This window comes from Eurosta solidaginis, chromosome X (genome assembly GCF_040869045.1).
Source record: "Eurosta solidaginis isolate ZX-2024a chromosome X, ASM4086904v1, whole genome shotgun sequence".
Taxonomy (NCBI): domain Eukaryota; kingdom Metazoa; phylum Arthropoda; class Insecta; order Diptera; family Tephritidae; genus Eurosta; species Eurosta solidaginis.
In genome coordinates this window covers 178,827,392-178,833,631 of record NC_090324.1, presented here as the reverse complement: position 1 = coordinate 178,833,631, position 6,240 = coordinate 178,827,392, and the positions used below count along the sequence as shown (strand labels likewise).

At 36.0% G+C, this 6,240-nt stretch overlaps 1 pseudogene; it reads left to right on the top strand.

Annotated features, from left to right (window-relative positions):
• The first annotated feature begins 933 nt into the window (after nt 1-933).
• LOC137235284 (probable cystathionine gamma-synthase) lies at nt 934-4,866 on the top strand (annotated as a pseudogene).
• Nucleotides 4,867-6,240: the final 1,374 nt, after the last annotated feature.

Below are 6,240 nucleotides of genomic sequence, written 5' to 3'. Positions count from 1 at the left end.
ATGATAATTTGCGTATAGATTATGGAGCGAAAAAAAAAACTCCTAAATATTAGTAGAGATATAGACCCCAGGGTCCGAGAAATGTAATGAAACGTTACCGAAATGGGAAGGTTCCCAAAGCTTTTAAGATTATTCCCAGACTGCGACATTGGAAACCAAATACTTTTCATAACAACCGTATAATTGAAGTTCTGCTGCACTGTTGCAAGGGATTCGGATTTTTTTTTTGTTCGTACTCGCATGCTATGGCGCACAGATTTCTCCATTGGGTCCTACGACCCAGAATACATGAAGTTCTATGCGAATGAAAAAAAAAACCGAATAGGCACTGGAATAAGTGGTTTGAAAAGGGCTCAATTTGCCAAAGATACAATTTGCACTGTGATATAAATTAAACTAAAAATTAGGAAATGATAATAAGCCACATACATCGTTTTTAGGCCATGATCATACGAAGATTACCATTTACATCAAATGCAGACCAAGTCTGGCACAGCATCAGGCGGAAAGGGTTATCTGCCTGGTAAATTTTCAATAGCAAACGCAATGAAACAAACAATTTTTTCTCAGATTTGTATATACAAAGTGCACGATATATATAATATATAACGCAGGTGTCCATTGAGGAATACTATTTACGACGTAAAAATAATCCAAATGCACTAAAATTAATTTCAATTTAGAATTTGCAAATACAGTGCAATAATCAAATGGTTTGAGATATAAATAAATTACTAATAAGAACGATGAAGTTATAAAACGTGTATTCTTTTGCCTATCTATCATTGAAATCGTCACAATTAGCAAATTTTCAGAAAATTCACAAGGGAAAAAAGTATACGGTGGTTTCCCATATAAAAGGTGGGAAGTAGAAAAGATCAGCGATTGTTGTACAAGTGGAAATTGCAGTTCATTCTTAAGAAATTTTTCAGAATGGTATATCCCATTTTTGATTATCAATTTCTTCTAATTTTAATTGGCGATAGTACGGTGGGCAAAAGTTCGTTACTAAAATTTTTTACAGATGGCAAATTCGCTGAGCTATCCGATCCTACAGTTGGTGTCGACTTTTTTGCTCGCTTGATTGAAATGAAAGATGGTACTCAGATAAAGCTCCAACTATGGGACACAGCTGGTCAAGAACGTTTCCGATCAATAACAAAATCATACTATCGAAAGTTTGAAATCTCATGCATCGAGTAAGATAGCAATGCTTGGGAGATTATATCGAATGAAACAAAGGTATGGGTAGCATTTTTTAAAAAGTCTATGCTATTATGTATATAAGTAAAAAAAAAAATTTAGTGAACTTTATTACGTTGCTTCAGAATTTATCCCGAAGATACTTGTATTGCGGCACAATGATATCCCTCATTTACGGCCACCATTGTATATGTACGCCGATTTTGTGTAACTTTCAATTTTCTGTCTGGTGGTCTCTTCAGCCATCACGATGAGCGCACCTTTTGCTTTGGGAAAGATATTTGCCATGATTTTCAATAAAACAGAAACCAATACAACCAAATTCGCTCACCTGAAGATAGGGTACTTCTTCAATTGGATTTGAATAACCTGTTTGAGTGGTGTGACGTGAACGTCATGTCACTAAATTTACTGAAGTGCAAGTTTATGTGTTTTACGAGGAAGTCTTTTAAAACCTATCAGTACATGATAGGCGATTATATCATTAAGCAAGTCACAAACTTTACTGATCTTGGCGTTATAATGGACCCTAAACTGGACTTCAAATTACATATCGAATCGTGTGTGAATAGGGCTAGAGGCACTTTGGCTTTCGTAGAAAGGTGGTCAAAGGAATTCAATGACCCCTATGTCACTAAAACTCTTTTTCTTTATCGTTAGTAAGACCTATATTGGAATATGCTTCCATTATCTGAAACCCGCGTTATCAGGTTCAAAGCGAAAAATTGGAATCGGTCCAGAAGCAATTTTTGCTCTTTGCTTTAAATCATTTGCCCTGGGATCCATCAAGGAACCTACCGCCCTATTGCAGCCGGTTAAAACTTTTACAGCTGCCTTAACTACAGAGCCGTAGGGAGATGCTTGGCGTTTTATTTATAGTAAAACTATTAAGGGGGATGATAAACAGTCCATTTCTGCTTGGCGAGGTGATGTTTAATATCCCTTTTAGGCCCTCTCGGTATTCCCAACCTCTATATTTAAATACATGTAGATCGAATTTTCAAATGCATGAACCTCTTCGTTGTCTGTGTCAAGATTTCAATAATCACTGCAATAATATTGGTACTTGCGACACACTTTACAGTAAAAAAAATATATATACTCACTGCCTTGAACTCATAACTGTTTCAAAATCACATGTTAAAATAAATCTGTTACGTGCTCCAGTTACTTTGGGCGGGTTGCTTGGAATCACGTCCTTTCCAACCTCCCACACATCGCAGCCCTACTCATTGTGTGTTAAATATACATCAGCTGCTCGAAATCACGTCCATTCCGACAGCACTAATAATCCATAGTTACTTTGGGCGGGTGGCTTGGAATCACGACCTTTCCAACCTCCCACACATCACAGCCCTACTCATTGTGTGTTCAATATACATCAGCTCTGGAAATCACGTCCATTCCGACAGCACTAATAATCAATAGTTACTTTGGACGGGTGGCTTGGAATCACGTCCTTTTCAACCTCCCACATATCGCAGCCCTACTATTGTGTGTTAAATATACATCAGCTGCTCAAAATCACGTCCATTCCGACAGCACTAATAATCAATAGTTACTTTGGACGGGTGGCTTGGAATCACGTCCTTTTCAACCTTCCACATATCGCAGCCCTACTATTGTGTGTTAAATATACATCAGCTGCTCAAAATCACGTCCATTCCGACAGCACTGATAATCAATTCCGTTGCTCGGCATCACAGTCCATCCCGACAACTGATTCAATAATATATGAATATACATATTTTATAATATAATTTTGCTCACTATGTATTCTTGTTAATTTTACACTGTAATCCGCATTTATATTCATTCATTCATTTATATTTAGTCTGATTTATTGTAAAATTTGTAGACTAACAAATAAATAAATAAATAAATATAGAAACCATGCACAAGCGGAATGAATTTTCACTTATTCTTCTTGGTGTGGGTGGTTGGATTGAATGCAATTAATTGGACGATTTATGTTCCCTTATTTCAAGGACACATGTTTCAACCAATTTATTTAAAGATGAAACATGCCTCTGCCGAAGCACTCTCTCGAGCTTGTTAATGTGTCAAGATCAGTTACCAACAGAATGACGTTCAGCTCGCTGAGCTGGAAACAGTCACAAATTCTGCGCTAACAAATATTATTCGGCGGTTATCGTGGTTATCCAAGCATGCTGAGGATATATTTGGTGAGCTGGCTACTCAACACAGTAAGTTTTTGCGAAGTCGGTTACTTAACCACAATAAATGCAAACTTTTTTCATCATCACTGATTAGGCTCACGCTTTGGCATACGTTATCTACAATGCTTTCTCGCCTGTTGCGGTTTGGCAGTGGCATACTCAGTGCCGGTAAATCTTTCTGTATCTACGGTCGCGCTGACAACTAAAACGGCAGCACTTGCCTTGATGTAAGTACATTATTCATGTGGGATGCATAGCTCTGCATGTAGAAACATATTATCATAAGATTAGAGTGCTGATTATTACAGCCAAATTAGTGTATACATACGTATGTTGTTGTTGCCACATATTGCTCAAATTAACACCAAACCATAAATTTTTTTTATGGAACCTCATATGCATCATCGCATCAAGGTTACTTTCTAAGACTCGAGTTGAGTATTCTATCGAAAGTGGCGATGTCAGATACATAAGTTTGTTATGTTAAGAAAGATACCCAAAAAAAGACCAATTTTTTCCGAGTTTTACTAACGATTTAGGTACATCATGTTTGTGTTTCCCTATGAATTACTTGAATCGCTGCTTGACAAAGCGAATTTTCTTTGCCTCACAAGTGAGCATTAGGGTGCTTTATCGAGGTCTCCGAAAAGGAGAAGAGCCTAGTATGCCACCATTTTCACTGTTGAATTTACTATGGCAATAGTAAAACAGGTGGTTGACAAAATATGGTTTAGCTTTTGCATCTGGGCTTGGTGTTACAACCGCTATTTTTTCTTTGCTAACTGCTGGTGATCATTTGGTTGTCGGAGATGATGCTTATGGAGGAACTTCGAGATTGATAAGGCAAGTTATGTCAAGGCTTGGAATTGAGCATACGTTTGTAGATGCCACTGACTTGTCGGCTGTGGGATCGGCAATTCAAGCAAATACAAAACTTGCTTGGGTAGAAAGTCCTACGAATCAGTTGTAGACATAATAAAAATAAGTCGAGTTTGCAATGAAAAAAAGTTCTTTTGACAGTTGATAACACATTTCTAACTCCATACCTTCAACGTCCACTGGAGTTAGGTGCTAATCTCTAACAAAATATATGAACGGCCATTCGGATGTAGTAATGGGTGCTACAATCTCGAACTCTGAAGATTTATACAATCAATTAAAATTTTTGCAACTTCCATGGGAATTGTACCATCGCCATTTGATTGTTATCAAGTTAATCGTGGCTTGAAATCACTACATATTCGTATGGAGTTACATCAAAAAACTTAATAGCTGTTGCGAAGTTCTTAGAAGGACATCCATTTGTTGAGAAAGTAATGCACCCAGCATTACCATCGATCCCCAGCACCAGATTGCAATTAAGCAAACATATGGTTATGGTGGAGTTTTTTTTTCTTTCTACATTAAAGGGCGCTTGGACCAATCGAAAGCATTTCTTCAAAATTCAAAAATTATTGCGAAAGCAAATACAAATTATAAATAGGTTAATGCCGTCAACAAAACAATTGTTTATTGCATTGCATTTTGAATTGGGCTACGTTTTAAAATAAAATTTGGTTGATCAAAAGCAAAACTTGAGTAGATAACGGCTGTTCTGATGTGGTCAACGCGGTCATATCAAAATATTTCCGAGGAGGTCGGCCTGGTTCCTTTTTAACTCTTTTGGGGTTTGTCCTTTTCGTTAAAACGACATCAGAGAGATAAAGAAAAGCCTGACCTCCTCTGAGCATGCCTTGAACCTATCTGATAAAGCTTGGGAAAAATTTGTGTGAAAAACTGGACAACCATCGTTTATGTGATCCTGGTAGTATTGAGGTTACCAGGGTTCTACATCATTCTTGTGAAGGATATTTTTACGATAGAACGATTTTGAACAGGCATGAGGCGATATTTTATTCAGCTGCTGTAATGAATTGACAAAAAAATAAAGAACAATTTTTCGGAAAGCTCTTTTCCGGCTAAGTATTCCTGGAAGTGTTCGGATAAACCGTTAAGAAGTTCCATGAATTAAGTCTTTTGGTTGATGTAAAGGCTAATTACATTTGCCATAAGAGGCACTTGGAGCGCTTATATTTCAAGAAGACAATAAAACTGACATAGTACAAAGGACACAGATGTTCACACAACTATTTAATATAAATTTGTCTGAGCGAGACATACTTTAAAGAAAATCCTCACATAGAGAGTGTTGAAAAAAATATATAAATAATATAAATCAGAAATAGTTTAAATTTTTTGAAAGTAAAGAATGCTTCCTGTATTAAAAACAATTTTTTTTTTACTAAATTGACTTAATTGTTCATGAATAGAACGGTATTGGATCACAAATTCGAAAACTAACTTATTCCGATATCTATTCAAAGTTTGAAAATAATACCAGTTTCAAAAATTGTTTGAATTTATAAAGTACTTTTGATTTTGAACATAAATCAAATTATGAAAAATCTCAAAAGGTTTCCTGAAGTTAAAACTAAATTTGATTATGAAAACTGACTTACGACTTCAATTCCTTTTTCGAAGGAGATTTCTGTTATGTTTATCTTAAAGAAACCTTAAAATAAGATAAAGTTAGTAGAATTAGCTCTCACCCAGCAAACCATAAATTTCAAACTTAGCCAAGTACACAGTTTTTCCATTTTCGAAAATTTTTGAACTATTGCTATTTACGCTTTTAGTAAGTTGCCTACCCAGATTTTGGTTTATTGGAGATGTGTAAGGAAATATGTAGTAAACAAAATACCCATATTTCAAAAAAAAAAAAATTGAGTTTCGTATGTTCATAGGATTACGAAAGTGCCCGGTTTCATGGTTTCCGTACTTTCCATAAAACTATGTGCAACATTATTCGAATGACGAT